General features: G+C 48.2%; 1 protein-coding gene across 3 annotated transcripts in view; it reads right to left on the bottom strand.

Moving 5' to 3' along the window:
• The window catches only part of LOC101063332 (zinc finger MIZ domain-containing protein 1), an 80,826-nt gene that overhangs the window by 49,562 nt on the left and 10,560 nt on the right, over positions 1–20,704 (bottom strand). Inside the window, exon 2 of one of the 3 annotated variants that reach the window (XM_003961169.3) lies at positions 10,100–10,194. The exons of 1 other annotated variant lie outside the window; for it this stretch is intronic. The gene's annotated coding sequence lies outside the window, so the exon portion shown is untranslated. Of the gene's footprint in view, positions 1–6,899; positions 7,370–10,099; positions 10,195–20,704 lie in introns of those variants that run through there. One more of the 3 variants, XM_029836973.1, reaches the window with a different exon arrangement.

The following is a 20,704-nucleotide window of genomic DNA, read 5'->3' as shown; positions in this document are numbered from 1 at the left end:
GAAAAAGAGACGCCGCTCTGCTAATGCTAGCTGTGGGTTGATTCTCCAGCTTGGAGCGGCCCGATTCACCCCAACGTGGTCATCGGGAGAACTCCCTTTTCCTGTTTCGGGAGAGCGTGCTGGAGACGCTCCGTCGAGCCTGATGAGCTCACGTCCCGACTTGTTCAAAGACGGCAAATATTTACATTAGTGGCTAAACTGGCATCCGAACGAGCACATCAAACCCCTATCGAGGACAGACCGAGGCATGTCGGAAGATCTGGCACGTTCACGTCACTTTTTTAAACACTACCCAGACCCCCCCACCCCCACCCACAGCGGCATCCGTACAATGAGCTCTCGCGCAAGACAGAACAGATTCTGGAAAGAGCAATATAAAGGAAAGACGTTCTGCACATGCCGAGCGATGAGACACAACAGTTGTCCTGACCTTGGAATAACTTATAGCCACTTATGAAAAGCTGTTTTGGTATGAGAGACGCCGATTATAGCCCATTTCTAGGCCAGCACATAATCAGTGTCCAAGTTCCAAATCAATGACCTACTTCCAAGCACACACATTTCCACGGCACATACGCTGCGAGGCATTTTTTTTTTTTTTTTAAAAACAGCTCAACGTAGAGGAGAACGGACGCCCTCCCTTTGTTGTGATCCGAGGACGCACGCGAGTTTAGATATTCGGAAGCACAAATGAGGGCGGTGTGATTTCGTGACAGCAGGCGGAGGCTGCGGAGGGTCTCTCTGTAGAGCTGCGTGCCTTATTTTGATGCTGGCTGGCAGCAAAAAGGATGGGGGGGGTGACACGTGGGGGGTCAGGGGCATCAGCGCTCTACTAGTCAGAGTGGAGAACAGTATGTGCCGACTTCGGCGGTCTCCTGACTCAACTTGGGACCGCACCGTTCTGGCCCTGCACGGCTCTTTAATGCCGTTTGTGTGATTTGCAGACCCCCCCACCCCCCCCACCCAAGCAGCCAGCCCCTTGAGCAGATCTAGCACCACACAGCTCCCCGCGATCATGCAAGAAGCCCCAGAGACTTCCTGCTGGCTCCTCCATCCTAAAGGTCTAGCTCCCACACTCATTCTTCGTCTGTCACCCACGCTGGCGAACGCCTCCCGTCCCTGTGGCCCGGGCCGGCCCCCGCCCACAGCGGAGGTGCGCTTCACAGGATGCAGGGGGAGTCTCTGGGAGGTCTTCAAAACTGCTGCTTCAACCCTGACGCGGACCGGCGGAAGAAGAAGCACCAAAACGGAACAAATCAATGCTCCTCAGCAGTGCTTTCCTAGCTGCTACGGCTGCTACGGTAACAACAGTGCGTCGCTTTGCTCCAAACCTTCTCTGGAGCACTTAATGGGTTCCGGTTGAATAAATAAAACTCACCCATCAAACGCCATACATAAGTAATGTCACCCTTGCTCCGGACTTTCCTTCACCTGACATGGAAAAGAACTTTCTACTGGGAAAAACAGCCCCTTCGGCTGCTGACAGTCAGATGTTGCCCATGATAGCATGCTGTCAAATTTGTCATTACTCTTCAGCGACAGAGGGTGAGGTAGATCTGCCAGTAAATCAGCCAGTCAGTCAGACAGTTTGACAACATTCCCATAACTGCAGGTGTGTGGTACATACTGCACCGCCGTCTGCAGAGCCGGAGCCGGAGCCAGAGCCATCATAACGATGCCCAGGGCTGTTACATATTTGCTCCGTCTCTGCGTGTGGCATCTGAGCCCGCTCCAGTGCGCCGCCGTCACGTTTGTTATCAGGTTTACACGCGAAAGCAGAACCCGGACGGTAAAATAGGCTTTGTTGCTGGATCCGGGCAGAGAAATGCAGTTCTGAAAGAGAGACGTCCCTGACACGTGACAACTGGGGCTGGTTTTTGTTTACAGTTGGTAGATGATGTGAAATAAATGGGCTTTGTTGACTCATTTAAATATACAGTCTCCCGTATTGCAAAAGCGTTCGAGGCAAATGAAGCCTCTCTGCTACGTCTGTCTGCCGTTAGCGGTGTTAGCGTTAGCAACGACATGCTGAACATTGCTCTATATGAAAAAAAGATATACAACACAGGATCATATATGCGTATAACGCTATTTCCGCTCGTCATCACAAGCTTCTCTATGACCCAGCATGACTTGGATTTATCAATGAATCACTTCCTTCTCGGTGTTGTGCAGCGTCTTCTGTTGGGTTAAATGGGTATATCCTGCTAACCCTCTTCCTCAGTTTAACCATAGACATGACCCGTGAAAGTTCAAGCTCAACGGAAAGCTAAAGGTCTGATGATGAAAGGGAGGAGGTGAACATCATCATCATCATCATCATCATCATCATCATCATCATCATCATCATCGCAGAGGGAGAAGAATTTCCTGGAAACAGGACACGAGGCAGTGTGCTGCCCAGCGCATCGTGGTCTGACCTCAAAACTGAGGCAAAGCAGAAAAAAATGAGGATTACAATGTTTGAGGAAATGGAGCCTTTCATTTGACCTACATCCTCTGCAGAGACCAAATTCTAATCCCGCCATTCGGGCTCAGACTTCGAATATTCCGCGGTCGGCTTCGGCGTCGTGAAATCATGCTAAACGGGTAAAATGCCAGATTAGTGGAGTGACAGCGCTAAAGTCATCTGGAAGCTCGAGTGCAGCCTGCGATCTCACTTCTGTTTAAATTTATTCACACTCAACAGCTTCGGAGGCATACATTTGTCTTAATTATTTGTCGGCTAACGCGAGCGAATCCAGCTAAAACCAGGAGCTTAAAAAAAGCAACAAAACTCATTCTGCAGGGATATTTCTTCAACTCTACGCTGAGAACTCCAATTACTGCTGATGAATCGTACATACGTTAGAAAAGCTTTAACAAGTTAAATTAAATAATCATTTAATGCACGGCCCTCCTCTGATGAAGTGTCCTAATTACACACACACCAATGCCTTTGCTGTAGTGTTGATGTATATTTAGCTAAATATGAGCCAGGTTAAAATGGAAACATTGGAATACTAATTCACTTTTCCCTCTGTTTTCCCTTTTTGAGGGGCCCCCTCCGTATCCTTCCTCTTATGTTACCCCGCAAGTGGTGAGCTTTGGCACCGACACCGTCTCCCCAGTGCTCCGATCCCAAGCTGCTGGGAACCAGATCGCTTTGACTTTGAGAGCCACGATGAAAACGGTTTTGAAAAGATCACAGTGAAGTTCAACATCTGGATGTGACCTGCCGCTGGAGGGGGCGGTCCCTCCTCGTCTGCCTCTCGCTTATCAGAGTCATTTTGTTACTATGATCCGCCGTGCTGCTAATTTGCATGATGGCTGTTGTGTCCCTGGAGCGATCCAGCGCGCCGAGCCTCCATTGGCTTCCTGCTTTCATCACATTAGCATAATGCAGATACAACCCCAGCTAGTAACCTTGCTGTTGCTGAGCTCTACTTACAGTCAACACACGACGAGTGCGGCGGAGCCGGATGGCGGGTTTAAAAATCCCTACCTGCTTTTTTTTCATATTACATGTGTATGACTGACCTTGAAATAACGACGGCTACAATCACGCAGGCTAGCTCAAGTCTCCTTTTTCTCCATCTTTTTTTTTGCCCAACGCTTTCTTCACATCTTCTCAGCTTTTATAACGTTCCTCATTAATGCTGTTTGAATCCATCCACCACACGCTGTATCTCCCGAAAGGTCAGTGGACGACCGGCTACCCATCATTACAAGAGTCGGCCTCCCCCCCACGCAGGACAAGCTAAACACCGGTGGGGATGTAAATATTGAGCGGAAAGCCTCTAATCTCTTACCTCTTCATTTCCTCATATAATAAATATTTAAGCTCATTACCACATCAGCTTGAAGCTTATTTTCCAGGCTGCACACAAGGACAAACTGGATGCCCACCAGTTGTGCATGTTCTGCTTTGATAGACTCACATCGCCATTAATCTTGCACCGCAATGTCGTTAAATGTGGTGTCCAGCATGAGCGGCCGAGCTGGATAATTAATTCTTCCTGTTTGTGCTGCCGGGGCTCTTCTGATCAACCTGGGTAGCACGCTCGGTTATGACTGGCTTTAGCGAGGTCAGCGCCGGAGCCCTCGCTCTAATATCAGTGGCAATTAGCGGCCGCGGTGCAGATGTTGCACGTGTTCGTGTGCGATAGGGGGACGGAGAATGTCCAAAAGGTTTAACGAGGGGGGAAAGTGTTGAAACTGGACAAAGTCTGAGGACAAAATGTGCTCTGGACACTGTTTTGGAAACCTGGGCGCCTTGTTGCATAAAATGTTTTTCACTTCATCTTCAGGCCCACTTTAGTGACATTTCTTGGATTTGATTTGGCCTCTGTATATATTTGTGGGCTAAGAGGCCTCAGCACTTCTTGGAGCTCCATCACCGACGGTGAAATCAGGACTTCTGATTACTGACACCCTGGAACAGTAAAACCTCCAAATTGTTGCGTTATTAGTGAACTAGCAGATACCACTAACTCAGTAATCATAGGGGTTTTTACTATTGTGATTCTGACCTTTAAAAATGGCTTGATTCTCTAAAGTCGAGAGTACCTGGGCAGGAAGTCGCTAATAAAGGTGATCTAGCTGCCTTAAGGGAAAAAAAAAAACAGATGCTTTGTTAACACTCTTCTGAAATTGCAGCAGATTAGTGCCCGCTGGCACGGCAGTAGTTGTTGAAAATTACCATCATTAACCAAATGTACAAATAAAAAAAAAAGGTGCAATTATTTCGCTAAATATACAGCGACAGCATTTTCCTCAATCGGATATCTATTCTTCAGACAGAAACAACTGAAAGACCCTAAATGCAGACTAATGCAGCTGGGTGTTCGCGGGTTTAAGCAGGGTGATCTGGGAGCACATTAGGTAAAAAGAAGCCTGCGGGAATGATTAAAAGTCCACATTCTGTTGAGAAAAACAGTGTGAAAGTTAGCAATAATGAGAAACCTGGTGGGAAAAAAGAGGGTAGAGGGAAACTGAAAATTCCCACTTAACTGAAAGAAAAGGAACAACACATAAAACCTATACAGTCATGAGGAGAGAGCGCTGTCTCCACCAGAACACGGGCGACAAAGGAGTCAAAGAGAACATCCAATGAGAACGGCGAGGAGAGGGACAGTGAACAAGCTCAGCGTGGGCCCCCCCGTGAGTCGGTCCATTGTGAGGCGTGCAGCACACGGTCAGAGCGGCTAGTGAATCAGAGCAGTCAGCTGCCGTCCACCACCTCCAGGCATGGAGCCAAGCTAACACAGGACCGTAAACATGTGACCAAACATCCAGAGACGACGCAACGGGGTAGGCAACATAAGCAAATGCCTACGGGCCCCGAGCTGATGGGGCCCCCCGAGAGACGGCTGACATTGGTCCATATTTCAATGAGAAAATGATTGAACTGCTTTAGACACTGCAATGGCTATGCATTGGGAACCCCCCCGCGTAGGGCCCCCTACTAGCTGTTGCAGGCTTGTGGCTATTAAGGGGCCCCCGAGACACGGCTGATATCGATCCATGTCAACGACACAACCTGAAACCCCCATAGACACTCCAACGACACAATACGAACCTCCCTAATGGGGCCCTTGCCTCTGCAGTACTCGCAGTCCTTGTCAAACTCAAGCGAAAAATAAGCGAACCCATGCCTGAGGGCACGCAAAAAAAACCAAAAAACTAAAAACAGGAAGTGGGAAGTTTCACAGTGTATCTGACATTGTAGAAATAGTGATGGCACTTGGTTCCAGGTGTGTGCAGACCTACAGACGATGGTAGGAGACAGCGGCGGCGTGTGATTTACAGCCTGGAGCACGCACAGACATCAACACTGCAGACCGCCGAGGGCCCGGCCGAGGACGCCGAAATATGGCTTGGCTTCTGCCCCCTCTTCCACTCGCAGGATAGATGGCGCGACACATGCAGCTGTCTAAATATTACTTTTCCCGTCTTGTGCTCTTCATCTCGTCATCCCCGCGCTCCTCCTCGCGCCTTTTCTGTCCGGGGCCCTCCGCCTCGGAAGAGGGCGAGTTTAGGAGGGAACAACTGTTTTGTAGGGATGCCCACATTTGGTGCTGTGTTGTCAGTCAGAGTCAGAGCGGACGAGGGCTGGGAATAACTCCCGAGGCGTCCAGCTCTGAGCTATAACCAGCCGTGCACCTGTGGTACCAATTATCTCGCAGCTAACCACGACTAGATCATTCCGAAAGTAAATAATATTTTCCACAAGGCGCAGCGCATTACTGTGGGAGTCCCGCTCAGTAACTCACCACATGCAATTATTCCTCTTTAAAGCAGTTTATATAAGAAGCCAGGCTAATGCTAATCTCATAAAAGGACAAAAAGAACCATTAAAAGTGCTTTGCTCTTTACTTCATTACTGGCTTAGCTCGCGCTGCTTATGCAAAGAGTCCCCAGGTGCATGAATGTTTCATGGCCACCCTGCTCTGCTTAGATTCAGCCATTTTCCCGCCTCCCCGAGGAAGCTCAACCTCCGCTGTCGGCTGCACTCGCTTGTACTCTGCTACTGTCATCATCTGCCATTAGCGGCGGGGAGACGCAGCACATAAGACAGCTGTTTTGCTTTGATGACTCAATCATCCCCTTCAGTGGGATCAGCACCGGCATTATCGTCCTCATCACTGTCTTTGATCAGAAAATATTCCAAATAAGTTCAAAACTGGTGCTTTTTAGTGTTCTGACTGACACTCAAACAGGTTACAGAGCTACATTGCTAATATACAGTATTTCATGACAGCAAACGCAGGTAAAAACAGAAAGAAAGTGAAAAGATTCCTGGTTTTATACTTTTAAAATGTTTTTTAAGTAGATAGATCCTTAAGTGTGTTATGGTCCATAACTGACTCACAAATCTAGTTTTTAATGCGCTCTTGATGTCAGGAATCAGTTCTTACCTGCAAAAGTCTGGAGGACACTTGATGCTGAAACATTCAGGGAACTTAACACGAGAATCCATATCATGTTCCCATGACCGCCGGCTGCAACTGTTACTGCCAACTGGAGAACCAACCAACAAGTGATAACAAAGCCTCCTCCAGACTCCGCTGTTCAGAATTCCCCCCAGAACACCCACCACACCACAAATACTGCGAATGGCTCAAGGTACGTGTGTAAGAGCCCAAACTACCCTCCAAACTACCAAACCTCCAGCAAAGCTGATGTTTTATACCGGACCTCCTGCATAAAATCCTATTCATTTGTCAGATTTAACAGATTAAACTAGATTATTTAACAGATACTCTCGTTTCAGGTGACACTGACGCATCATGGGCTTTATATAAAGTACAGACTGAACCTCTAGCAGGAACGCAGGCTTGTTGACTTGTCTTCTATACCAACCTAATGAGGTCACTGTTACAGTACGTCCTGAACCGCCAACATCAAATGGAAGTAAATGGCAGGATTCAGTGAGAAGGAAGGCTCATTAACGAGGCTGCGTGTCAAGAAAACGTATGACATCATCCTGCTAAGCTGTTCCATGCTGAGGTTCTCCATCAGGAGCGCCTCGGCACATCTAGAAGAGCAGCGTACATCCATGTTTTCCTTTGTCTGAAAATAGCTCCTGCCGTTAGATTATACAAAGTCAAGTGGGACGTAAATGCTCGAAATTTTGGTGGAGCGGGAGAGTTCATCCTGGAGCCAAGTGCCGCCTAATGGCTTCCTTCTGCTGTGTGTAAACTCAGATCATCAGAGCAGACCGTGGGGAACATCTGTCCCCGCCACACAAGCGCTGCGCACGGCGGCTCTGTCCATCGAGGAGGGTCCTGGAATGTCGCTGGCTGTTACGACCGTCTACGATGGAGAGATAGAAGCAGGGCAGTGCTTCGGCGATGTGCGAGCATACGAGCGTGTTTATATTTGTCTATGGGAAAGTAGGGTTGACGCCATGGCTATTTTTAGCCTGGTACACCGAGTTCTGCCTGTGTTATGTTGCTCTGTTCCTCGTAATATGCGAAAACAGCCGAGCACGGGGATAGCTCCGGCTCTGCTCCCTGACCCTGACCCTCCAGCTCCTACACCAGTGGGAGGCACCTACGAGATTCCTGGGCGGCATTTACGGGAGGCTATCTGCAAAAAGAGAGATGTTTTTTTTGACGGACGTCATGTTCACCCACCTATTTCCTTCAGCGCTGACTAATGGGCTCATAATTCAACTGTCACCTAGGAACGTTATCTCAGACTTATTCAGGGGGAAGGATACCATTCCGGAACATCTCCGACACAATCTGAGCCTTGAAATAAATATATAATGGACTCTTCTTTTACTACGGAAGAAGAAAAAGGTGGAAGATGAATGAGGAGGGCACAAAAGAACTGTTTTAACTATAAGACATCGTTTTAGTTTACCTACACGATTTGACAGATTGCACGGCATTTTTCTTTAACGGTGTATTTTTGCTTTCTTGGCCCAGTCTGCTTTTCATCAGCCTGGTTTCCAAATACTTGTCTACAGGCTCGATTCTGCAGTAAATACCTCGGAAAACTGGGCCTGTCTGGGCCCTTTTGTAAGTCAACCGTGTAAGCGGAGCCTTTAGAAGCACACTGGTTTTATGGGTGAATGTTAAGGTGAGTTTCCGGGTTACTAATAGCAATTAGCAACCAAGCTAACGCGTCTGTTACGCCACCTTTCTTCTAATGTTTCGGTGCAAATTTATACGCTTGTTTAGGTCAAACTTTCACTTCTCTTTAACAGTTTAGCGAGCGCGAGAGTGGTGATTGTGCCTGGGTGTAAAACCTTTTCATTTATCAAACAGCGATAATAACATTTTGCTGGGCTGGAGTGGGTTTTTCAAGCGTTCAAAGCAGCAGCCTCCGCCTGCTTCGTTTGCACAGGGGAGCCAGACGTGTGCAGAGGAAGGCGTTCTGAGGCCGAGGCCCTCTGTCCTTCCTGTTCAGTTACCAGAGGCCTCAAACTTATCAGTTCCAGATCTTGCAAGAACAGAGAGAAAGGGAGTGAGACAACTGACAGGAAGGGCCTTTTTTTTGGCTGTTTGCGAGGTTAAAAGAATGTCTGTGCCCCTTACACTTCACAGAGGAAAGTAATTATCCATTAAGACTGAACAGAGAGCAACCTGGTTACCTTCAGACACCATCAAAAGACATCAAACCGACTGTAAAACCAGCCTAGCATTTAGGGTTGTTTTTTTTTGGTTTTTCTCTAAAGGCAACCTTACAACGAGAGGTCTTAAGAGGACTGGCTGTGAGGCACTCGTGTCACTGCCCCTGCCATGTCAGCCACCCTCTGTTTACTTGCTACCTTGCTTGACATTTCCACCATAATCACTTCAGTTTATCCCACTTGGTTCTGTGGCAGCCAGATGTTTGCTGGGGCTCCATATTTCTCAGCATTCACACTGCTCTAATCAAGATTAAAAACCCTTATCTTCCGGTGTGCGTGCATGTGTGCGTGCGGGGCCATGCTGGATGTCCCCATTCGTAATCCACGAGGCCGTGGCTGAACTGTATAATACATTGGACGAACCAATTACATCCCCTTTCCGTGACTTACAGTAATTCTTTGACTGGAATGTATCCAGAGGTGCATTTTAAACTGCTGGCCAGGAGGATTGTCGCGACCTGTGGCATGCATGCATTTGTCTGATTGCGTATGGATTTGAATTAGGGCAGAATAACAATAATAATAAAAAACACAACATTGTGACCACTGATTCCCGCAGAGGGCACCTGCAGAAAGACCGCGGTGATGAGGAAGGCTGACTTTGAGGTCTAGAGGTCAGTTTTCATCTCTTTCTATTATTTAGCTGCATATGCTAAATAATACTCTGGACGTACAGAATAAACATACAGCGGACATACTGGGAAGATGGTAGACATTCTGTTGATGAGCCACAAAGACTCTCCCAGATGCTTTCTGAGCTTGGTTGGCTATCAAGGCCATTGGCTTGTTTGTGGAAACCTTGCGCCGTTAGCACTGCTAGTTGCTAAAGGTCAAAGCAATGGTAACAAGCTACCAACAAAGTTACTCTGAAAGCATAGATTTCTGGTTTGGAACCTGAAATAGGAGGTTCCTCGGAGACTGACTGGACCCCCACAGGTCCAACAACACATTACGTGGAAAAATGGGCGCGCTCACCTGTGTTGACTTCGATCCTTGATCCTCCGCCAAGAACCCCCCCACCCATTCACACGCCAGAGAAGAAACACTTCCACGCCTCGTGTCTTCTGCCCCTGAGAGGAACCAGATAAAACAAACGTCAGTTGACGCAGGTGCATTGGCCGCAATCTCCATCCACCGACTCCTTCCATCAGCTTCTTAAATGTAAGTAAAAAAAAAAAAAAAACACACTTCACGGCAGCTTCACGTCAACCCGGACTTCAATTCCATCTGCGCCCGGCCTTCCCCGTACGGGTGAGCTCCTTCACGCTCCCGTGCACAGGAAGGACGGATCAAAAGAGCAAGCGATACTTTACACGACGGGATTCAAAATGACCTTCACGCCAGTTCAACGATCACGCTAATGACAAGCTGATGTTTAAAACTCTGCTTTGTTCGCAGATTTGATAACACTGAGCCGACCCCCGCATAAGTAAGCAACACTGCAAATGAAGTTTCCCCAAGTTCCACACAAACATTTCCCACCCAAAATCCTTAAGTGTGCAAAAAGAAAGCAAAGATTAACCTCAGCAAATGTTTTTTTTTCTGTTGATGTTTTTCCGCTGAATTTCACCCCCATTGGGGGGTACAGCGCTCTGAAAAGGAGGGGGGGGGGGGGGGGGTGGAGGTGCAAGGGTCAGGAGAGGGGGAAGGAGGAGAAGGGGGAGGGGCTGACGTTGGGCGCCTCCTTTTTAAAGCCAGATTCTCCCCAGACACCTCTGTGCTATTCATCAACAGCTTTTCCAGGGCTGTGAAAAATCAATGTGCTCTGCACTGCAAACAGTTCATAATGACGGGGGATGGAAAAAAAGAGAGAGAGGGAGAAAAAAAAGCTCAACTGCAACAGAATTGATTTGTTTAAGTACAATAACACGGCTCTGCGGCGAGGAAGAGGCTGGGGCGCCCAGACAAAGCCTGACTGACAGTATGAAACCACAAGCAGTAATTGACGAACTGCTGTTAAAGTGCAAATCTCAAACAAACAGGCATGTTATCTAATTAAAGGAGCTCTGCTCTGAACGGCAATACGGAAGGGTGAAAACACAATTTTTCCCTCTTAAAGAGCTGTAAAACGGAGCATAGCTAACGACTGAATGCCGCGACGTTGCTTTGGGATCCACAGTGAGGCTTTGAAATGGGCCGTGACATGATGAATGGTATTCAAGTGAGACTAGAAGTGGAAAATACATTTAAATACCACAATTATAACCATAGATTTAGTATGACAATAAACAATCTGACAGCAAAAACATGCTAACGCAATGATCGCTACCAAAACAAAACTGGATCTGCCCACTGTTGGTGTGCGACAATAAATCCGATAAAAGTTGCAGATCTTTATATTTTAGCGGCTAAGTATGCTTAATAATGGACATGCACCTGCTGGAATCGTACCGACAACACCGACCAATGAAACGGTTCACAGAGGTGCATTTACCACGTTATTATTTCATCACGGAGGCCGCTCCAGTTTTAATTGGGCCCTTGCGGCGTCGGGCTCCCCATCGCAGCCTGACATGCTCCGTCCTCCTCAGTTTTAGCTTCTGCCTGAACAGGCATTCAGCTAAAAGTGGCCATAAAACCCTCCGGCCAGACGCAGAGAGAGAGAGAGAGCTGGACGCCGCCTGCTAAGCCCGGACAATAGCAAAGGAAATGGACCCCTGGGGAGAACCTCTCACCTGGCCCCACTCTCATTGCTGTGGGAAAAGCTCTTGAGAGCCACGGGCTATCCGTCCAACCAGCCTCTTGCATGGTGCCGTTATTCCCTGTGGGCCACATTTGCATTTTAACTGGTAAATACAGTGGGTTTTGAACGCGCACGGGTGGGAAGTGTGCAAGGAGGATTTTTTCTTTTTTTTTTCTTGTTAAGAGGATTTGGCTTCAGCGTAAAAAACGGGGAACGTGCAGCGCTCTTGATGATGATGTGGTGGCTTTCTTTGTCCCAAAGCCTTTGCTTCTTAGGAAGCAGCCTGAGCAAACAGAAACGGATCCGTCCATTTCTCCCATAAATGACAACATTACATTTCCAGGAGATTTGACCTCCAGTTCACCTTCCCCGGCGCAGAAATGACGACGCCTCTTTTCCCTAACACCGCTTCCTGTTGTTGATGCACTCAAGACACGCGAGATCAACGCAGATACTTGCTTTTTTTTATCTCCAAAGAAACCCACAGATAAAACAAAGATGGCATTTTAAAAAAAAAAGCCCAACAGTTGGCATGACGACGTCAACAATGACGATTAGAGGCAAAACGGGCTCACGTGTCAGGGGATTTCTAACGGGAGGAACACAGAGTACCTGGAAAACCTCCAAAGCTGGATTTGGACCCATAACCTTCTTGCTATGTGTCGCCTGTGTTGACCACGTTTACACTCATTTCAACCTTAATGATTGCGGTAATTAGAATTCCTATAAATTGCCCCAAATGCATATTCCGGTGTAGCACAGCCGCTAATCACATATGGAAATATTGTCATTGGAACAGTGCCGAGCCGGCGGAAACGCAGCAAGTTTCAGTTCCTCCACTGACGCGTGCAGAAGAGGTTTCAGTGCAGATACCAGCAGCGTTGAGCCTTTATGTCACTAACAGGGGTGATTGGAAGCCATGACCTCCTGCTGTGAGGAGAAAGGTAAAAGTTGAGCACGAGGCAACCACCTGCGACCGTGTGCATTAGCGCAGGGAGGTTTTAGTGCCGTCTGTAACGTTAGCGCTCGCGTCTGTGACCACTGGAGTGGCGTTGGGTTGGGAGAGACATCCCGCGTATCCTGGCGGCGGCGATTACGGGTGTGGAGGTAATGGTTTTTAGAGTGATGCGGTTAACAGAGCAGAGACGCCGGCTCACTTAGATGCCCCAGTCTTTACTCTTCACTGATTAATACGGACGCCGGCGCCTGGTTCACCATCGCCGCGGCGATAACACGCTGCAACTTCTGTGTGCCGACGGTTCTTATGTCCAAGCAAATAGAGGGTAATTTATTCCCTGACTGAACCAAGGCTCTACTTTCACTTGAAACTCCTTTTTTAGGTTTAAAAAGAGCACAATCTGAGCGACTGAGACATAAGAATTCCAAAGATGTTCAGTGGGAACCGGAATTGTCTTGTCATGATATTCAACGAGGCGTTTGTGACAACAGGAAACAAAAGTGCTCAGCTTGCTCATGGAAAAAATCTAAATTGTGTGAAATTCCCTTTTGAAGAGCCGGCTCCCTTTCAGAGCACTGAGACGATGCTCCGACGGTTGTTCCACAAAGTGGGGGCTCGCACGCGGTGCCTCCTCCTCTTCCTCCTCCTCTTCCTCCTCCTCTCCAGTATTCAGTATATCTGGTTTCAAAAGCAGCAGCGTGTTTTTCTTCCTTTGTTTCCAGTCTTTTCCTATCAGAGCAAGAAGGTGGCAGCTAGTCCCGCGAGGCGGACTGAGACGGAGGTGCAGGTGTCTGACATTGACAGAGCACAAACAGGACGTCCACTGTCCCCTGGGTCTGCTGGTGTCCAGCTTTATCCGAGAGCGAAACCTTGGGATGGAACCCTCTACGCTCACTTGTTCATCACATCACGGAAGGCGTCATGTGACCGGGACGAGGGACGAACGTTCTCATTACCTTGACCTTTAATGGAGAGCAAATTTATTTTGCATTGGGTCAACAAATTACAGGGTATTACTCAAGTATTGTCTTTTTAATACAATTTAGGTATAAGTCAGATAACATATCAGTTAATTATGATGCCACACTCCAGCAAAATAGTGATTCACAATAGTAAGAGGTTCATCCACAATAATATTGGGTTAAAATACTGAAAATGTTTTCCTTCATTTGAGGAATTGACCTTCTTTTCCTTAAAAAAGCCAAAAATCCTTCAGTATTAAATTTCGTGTATTTTACTTTGAAGAATACAACCACTCATTTCAATGCATGAACTAGTAATAACACACTATTATTCTTTAACTATATATACAGCTTTCTATGCTTTTCTTATGATGAAATTTAAAATTCCGGTATCGCGACAATTGCGAAGCAGAGTTGTAACAAAGCCCAGGCGATCAGAAGAAGGAAGCACTGACGAGCATTTGCATTTGCACCATCTTCCCCCTGCTAATAATCAGAGGGGAGGAAGAGCAATGGCGGGGAAAAGAAGGTAGCGAGAGGCGCCCGGGCAAGGTGAAGACAGCGTGTTACCGTCGGGAGTGAGACAGAGAGAGAAATGATTAAAGACTGAGATGAACACAATCTGCTGAGGAAAGAGGAAGGAATTTCCAGAGCCAATAATCAAAGCATCACAGGGAGACCTGCCTCTCCCCGCTATTCATCCGTGACCGAGCTGGCGGAGGCGCATTTTCAACATCCGCCCCTCCACGCCGCTCTCCGGCCTGCGTGTTTCATGCACTCATTAGTGGGTTTGGAATATTGATTCTAAAACACGCGCGCACGCAGACGCGCATTCCTCCCTCCTAATTACACCGAAAAGTAAGGATCCTATACATTCCCCTAGATTGTGATTGCCGCAGCAGCTAAAACGGTGCTAAGATGACTCAGTTGCAGAGGGCTCTCCAGGCGGGAAAAAAAGAGGCGGCAAAGGAAAGAAAAACAGCAACATCAATAATGGAGTGAAGGAGACTGGGGGAAGAAAACAAAAGCCGTTCATAACAAATGAGAAAACAGACAAAGCGTCTCATTGCTAGAGCGCTAACGACAATCAATTAGCAATTGCTTGTGATCTTGGGTGCGTCGGTGTATAAGGTAGCGTAATGAGTCCCATTTCTATTAGCTGCTCTACTCCAGAGGCGCGAGGAGGAGGCCGCTCCCAGCCGCTCCACCGTCTCACCGCCTAATGACTACCAGAGTGGATTACTCCATCAGTTCCTCACCGCTCTTTGTTTATCCCCTGCGTAAATAATGGTCAACCATTACAATGCATTAAGCGGGCCACTCTCCACTCGAGCGAATGGGGGGTGGGGGGAGCACAAGTGCTCTAGCGACATCCTCCAGTGATCTCTGGGAAATCGGCTAATATCAGCCTTGTGTGAATGTGTGTGATGTTGGGGGGGAGTGAGCAGGCATCGGCTGCAAGTGCTGGTGTTTAGGAGGGGAAGAGGGGAAGGAGATCACGCCGCTGAAGCAGGTGAGCGTGTGAAGCTTTCTGCCACCTAGTGGTCATGGGCGTGTAATAGCAGCTAGCTTCCGTTTGCATAGCTCATGCTAGTTCTAAAAACGTCGTTGGAGCTAAATCCGCCTAAAATGTGCCCGATGAGGGTGAGGACTTGTAGACGTTGGGTAAAGTCGGCTACGTGGCTGAAATCAAGGTGCGGACCCACAGACAGCAGGAATTAGTTCAAGAGGAAAGTGAATATTCAAAATTTAAATTTCCATTAATTTAAGCACCAGCAGTGGAATCCCATTGACCTGAGGGCAGCGAGAGAAACCGGAGAAAATCTCATTAATGGGGCCACTCTAACCTGCAGTGGAAAAGTGGGTCTTTGTGTTATCTCAAGGCCGATCGCACAACCCAACACGGAAGCCGACTCTCCCACGTGCCGACGTTTGAAAGATGCCCGTGCGCCTTCAGCAGGGTTAAAATAGAAATTTCTGATTTCTGTGTCCTCGCGTGCGTGTCGTGTAATGTATGATTGTTGTTGCAAAGCTTCGGCGCTTGAAATGTAACCAATCAAAGCCAAAGCTCCGGCGGCTCCGGACAGGACAGAAATTAAACGCATCAGCAGAAAAACACAGAAGTGGAAATGATCTCACCGCTCCGCTCACGCGGGTCATGAATTCAGCTAACTGTGCTCATCACAGCCCGATGCCGTAAGTTTTAATAGCGGGCTTAAGAGGCGACGAGGTGGCGCTCCCCTGTGGTCTCTTGGGTTGGGTGGGGGGGGGGGGGGGGGGAATGCTGGCTGGTGGCTCATTGGAGCAAAAGGTCAGCAGCAAGTAGGCTATTACAGATGCTATGTTCTTCGCATCAATCACGGACAAATTAGGATTTCAATTGCACTGATTTTTATGGTTGGAGCTGCTTTCATCCGACTGTTGATGAAACCCAGCAGCCACCTTCGCCGCTGCCCCACGAAGCTTTTAGCAAACACGCATTTCAGACAGAGGTGGGTGGAGACCAGGCAGACAGAGAGGAAGAGTAAATATTGCGCTTACGATTGTGGAAAGCTACCAGTGTTCTCTCCTAAGCTCTAGGCACACACACCACGGGCCCTCCAAAATAAGATCTGAGCCTCCTAATGGAGTTTTTTTTCTTTTTAATCTTGAATATATTGCGCAATGTTTCCCCTCTTGCGTCTGCTTGCCTTTCGCCACGCAGGCATTGGAAAGATAGACTCTGATAACGTTTTCTTGCAAAATGTTCACCGGGAATCAAAGCTGACCTCGCTTTTGTCGTGCACAAAGCGCCTTGAAACTTTGTTTTGCGTTTCCAGCGAGTTGCTCAAGTTTTTCTTTCCCCAGCAGATTTTACCGCCGTTCCCCTGAGCACGTGCCACCCATCCTCCTCCCCCGAAAATATATATTTTGAAGACTTTTTCACGGGCGGAGTGCATCCAAAGAGCATTATACAGTATGCACTGCGTTGCATTTTTCTTCTTGGGGAGTTAATAACATCAAACGCACCTCCGCAGGATTTCATGCAAACACAATCATTCACTGGGCTCGATGTGAGAGCACTCTCGGTGTCGGAGGAAATATCGCCGGGTGCCGAGAGGGGAGCCAACACCTCGCAGAGAAAAAAAACATTTTCGCCTCCGAAACTAAAGGTTACTTGCCGCAGCCCGTGGAGGAGCCGTGGAATAGTGCGCGCGGTGTGGCCACTTTAGCGCGTGGAGCTAAACTCTGTGAAAGGAACACAACCAGAGGGGTCGGCCACCACTGACAGGGCCGCACGACTAAAAACCACGAATCCTTAAAATGAAGACAGACAAATAGCGTTTGGAAAACGAACGTCCAGGGCATCTTTTCAGCCCGAATGCATTTCCCACGAGCCGGAGCCGCTCTGCGCCTCCACCAGCTTGTCGCTGGGACCATGTCAACATGCTGCTCCATTTAGTCTCTGTGTGGGAGAGGTTGCTTTGATCCCCTTTGAGCCATGTCTTCCTTTACTGTCACGAGCCTGTTAGCTTAAATGAGCTTGTGCATGGCCCATTTTATTCTCTTTCTGGGGCCAAAAAAGGTGGTAATTGTGGAGAGTTTAGAGAATTCAAGGTTGTTTTAACTCCCAAACCTCTAATCATAGCCGAAGGATGACACTGTGTTTTGAAAACATGACAAAGTGCAGAGATGTTGGGCAGAGCAGCCTGTAGCTGCAGCAGATCTGGGCGTAGAACAATGGGAGTCTGTGCTGATTTCTGGCCTGAACAATGGCAGGATGACAGAGACACGCAGAGCAGCAGGATCTGCACTCGCTGCAGACAGGAGACGCAGCTCCGCAGCACGCCGGCGCTGCCAAAAAAACATTTCTTCATCTTCCTTTTTCCCCTTCCAGCTTATTTTATGTATTCTGGCACCTCTGGCGCTCATCGCTCCAAACTTCAACTCTAAACAATCCAAAGTTTGGGCTGTTAAAATTAGCCCGCTATTTAGCCAGCGATGGCTAAATCAAATAAGCAAAATTATTTGCAGGAAGCAGCAGAAGCTTTTATTAACAGACTTCTGCCAATTCCTAATTAGCAGTCAATGTAAAAATAAGTGGAGGCACATTTACTGACGTGATTTACGAGTCCCAACAGACAGAACAGACAGCAGCAGATATTTGATGGCATTAGCCACATTAGCGGAGTTACGTTAGAGACACCAAATAAAAGGGGACTTAAAAGGAAAAGCAAACATGAAAACCAAAACATAAGAGCAAGAGCAGATCCTGCAGGTGATGAAATCTCTTGTCTTCCATACGCCACCAAGGCGCTCGCAGGGTTCTTCATTATTAATGTGCTTTGAGCAGGACTTCAAGCAGCTTTGCTTCTCTTATCAATCATTCATTTGCTTTCCACTGAACACATCCTGATCCTCCAGCGTCAAATGTGACTCCGAGTGGCTGAAGAGCCCCCGATCTGGGGCACTTCCTTAATTAAACCGAGCCCACGCCGGCCTCGCAACTCCAGCTCTTAAAACGGTCAACAGCGCTACGCTAACGTTGGGATGCAGGAGTGATCCGCAAGCTGTCAATCATTTATGGCACGACACTCAAGCGTCATAAATTAGCAATGGGATGCCAAAACCTATTTGTGTTGGCTCCTGTTCTGTGCCTTTGTGCTCTAAATGCACCTTGCAATGATGTCTTGTGCTGGAATCAGACTGAAAGAATACCGTGGGCACGTCATCGGACTCCGTGACGTGGAGCTGATGGCGCAGCCAGAAATCTCCAATTATCTCCTGCGTGCACGTGTTCGTCGCGCTGGAACTTTTCCATTTCATCCCGACTCTCAAGCTGCCCCTTTCCAGAGCCAAACCGGCAGCGGCGGCACACCAGACCATGACATCCGTGCACCGCGGGGGGATTCTTCCAGCGGATTCCTGGGTTGTTTTTTTTTTTGCTCTGGGAAAAGATTCGTGTCCATACAAACCGCAGGTGCAGCGAGGCTTTTCCTTTTTTTGGGGGGTTTTTTAAACGGCCCCAGCGAGAAGGGGGCAGGGCAGCACTCAGCGCCCCCTCGGCTATGTTTGTCACAATTACTCGGTAGGTCAACTTTCCCCCAGTCTCATTAAGAGGTAAAACACCAGGGCTGGAAACCCTGTCTTTGCTCTGACCCCTGCAGGAAATGTTCCAGCTTGCTGTTGCATGCGTCCCCCCAACCCCCATAAAGTGATTCCGCAGCCGGACAATGGAATTGGGAAACAGAATGAGGGATTATTTGATGGAACCTCTATTGAAGAGGGCAATTTAGCTCAACCAATCAATACTAATGAAGGAAGGATGACAAGGGATGAAACTCTCCCTGCTGCAGTCATGCTCCTGCATTAGGACTTAATGCCGGCTCAGGGGTTCTGTCTTCTCTCTCTCCTTGTAACAGCACACCTAAACCTCTTTCAGGCTAACTTGTCAAAGGAGTATAAAGTTGCATCGGAACGTTGTTCAATCGTGCAACAATGTGAGTGTTTCACATTTGCAGCTGTTGAAGGTAGAGCAGGTAAATCAACCATGATCAATTTACCAGAGAACTTGGAATAACCAGTGCAGTTTTAACCCCGCGGTTTTGCAGTTTTTCCTTCAGTAAAAAGCTTAATTCCTTGATCACCGCCGCCAAAATCTTATTTCAACGCCCTGCAAGGTATTCCTCTACAACGTTAAGCATGTTGACAGTGTCAAGCTCTGAAAGAGGATGTCTGTCAGCCGAGGCCACGAACAATAAAGCAGGGGGGCCGCTTGTGTTAACACAGGAAACGTATATTTAATGAGACAGTCACTGTAATCTCTGCTGCCAGGCTAAGTGAAGTCTGACCCCACGCACACCGCAGCCTAGCGTCGCTGCCAAACAACAGTCGCAGCTAGCCAGATGAGGCCGAGCGGCAGCCCGGGCCTCCCGAAAGCTCGTGTAATGCACATGGAATTCGGCGCGGTTTCCTCTGAGCGCAGAGGAAACGCATGAGTGCCAGTAAAGAGGCAGTGGAGATCCCTGTAGAGGTCAGAGCGACTCCCCCAGAGGTGTTAGGGGGAATAAGTGGGCATGAGTGCAGAACATGGGCCTCTCAAAGTGGAAAAGCACGCTTGTTTGTCAGCTTCGGACTAAACTGACACCATACCGAGGCACAAATGTCTTGCGAAGGGAAAGAGAATGAGAGCTGGCCGACAGAAAACCCAAAGTATCGGTCCCTGGGAATGGACCGCAACAAGGAACAAAGCTGAAGATGGTGCTCGGTGCAAAGAAGATGATAGCCGTGTACCAGTTGCTCCCGGTTTGCTAACTACTTGATTATTCTGAGGTCCATGAGAGGAAGCAGCAACGACAGCTGACGGCATCTTTAGGGATAATGTCGTCACTACAGCCTCCTTTTAAGCCGAGTTAAGTACGAGTAGCCCTCACGCAACCGTGGCAGGCTCACACTGCCGCTAGCAGCTAGCACAGCATATTGCTATGCCCGTGGTAAAACAAAGTGTTCATTTTCAGCAGCTGGAAATATTCAACAGCATTCGATGTTGACGGATCAAAGGTAAAAGCCGCGTTGCTATGAGAAGCAAACCGCACGCACGCAGCGTCAAAGGTTTCCCAGGGTGAAACATGATCGAACATGAACGTGATTTCAAATATCCGGGAAACACTTGCAACGCGAGTACGTCCATGTGGGGCCCGACAAAAGAATGGCTGCCGCTAACGTGCTAGCGTGCATAAGCGTTTGCATCCGAATAAACGCAGGCATTAAGAGTTGTGCAGCACTTGATAATGGAAATAATGACGCTTTAAGGAGGAACAAGCGCTGCTGTAAATGGCCGCAAAGCGAGAAGGATCAAGCCCGTCTGACGACTGCGAAAGCTGTTCTCTGCACGGCTGGCTGGAGGCTGACACCGCTATGGAGGCTCATGAATATTCAGGGAGCGAGTAAATAAGGCAGATAGCACTTGACATGTTTAACATCCACCTTTGGCACCT

Source organism: Takifugu rubripes, chromosome 1, assembly GCF_901000725.2.
Source record: "Takifugu rubripes chromosome 1, fTakRub1.2, whole genome shotgun sequence".
Taxonomy (NCBI): Eukaryota; Metazoa; Chordata; class Actinopteri; order Tetraodontiformes; family Tetraodontidae; genus Takifugu; species Takifugu rubripes.
This window is presented reverse-complemented; position numbering and strand designations above follow the sequence as displayed.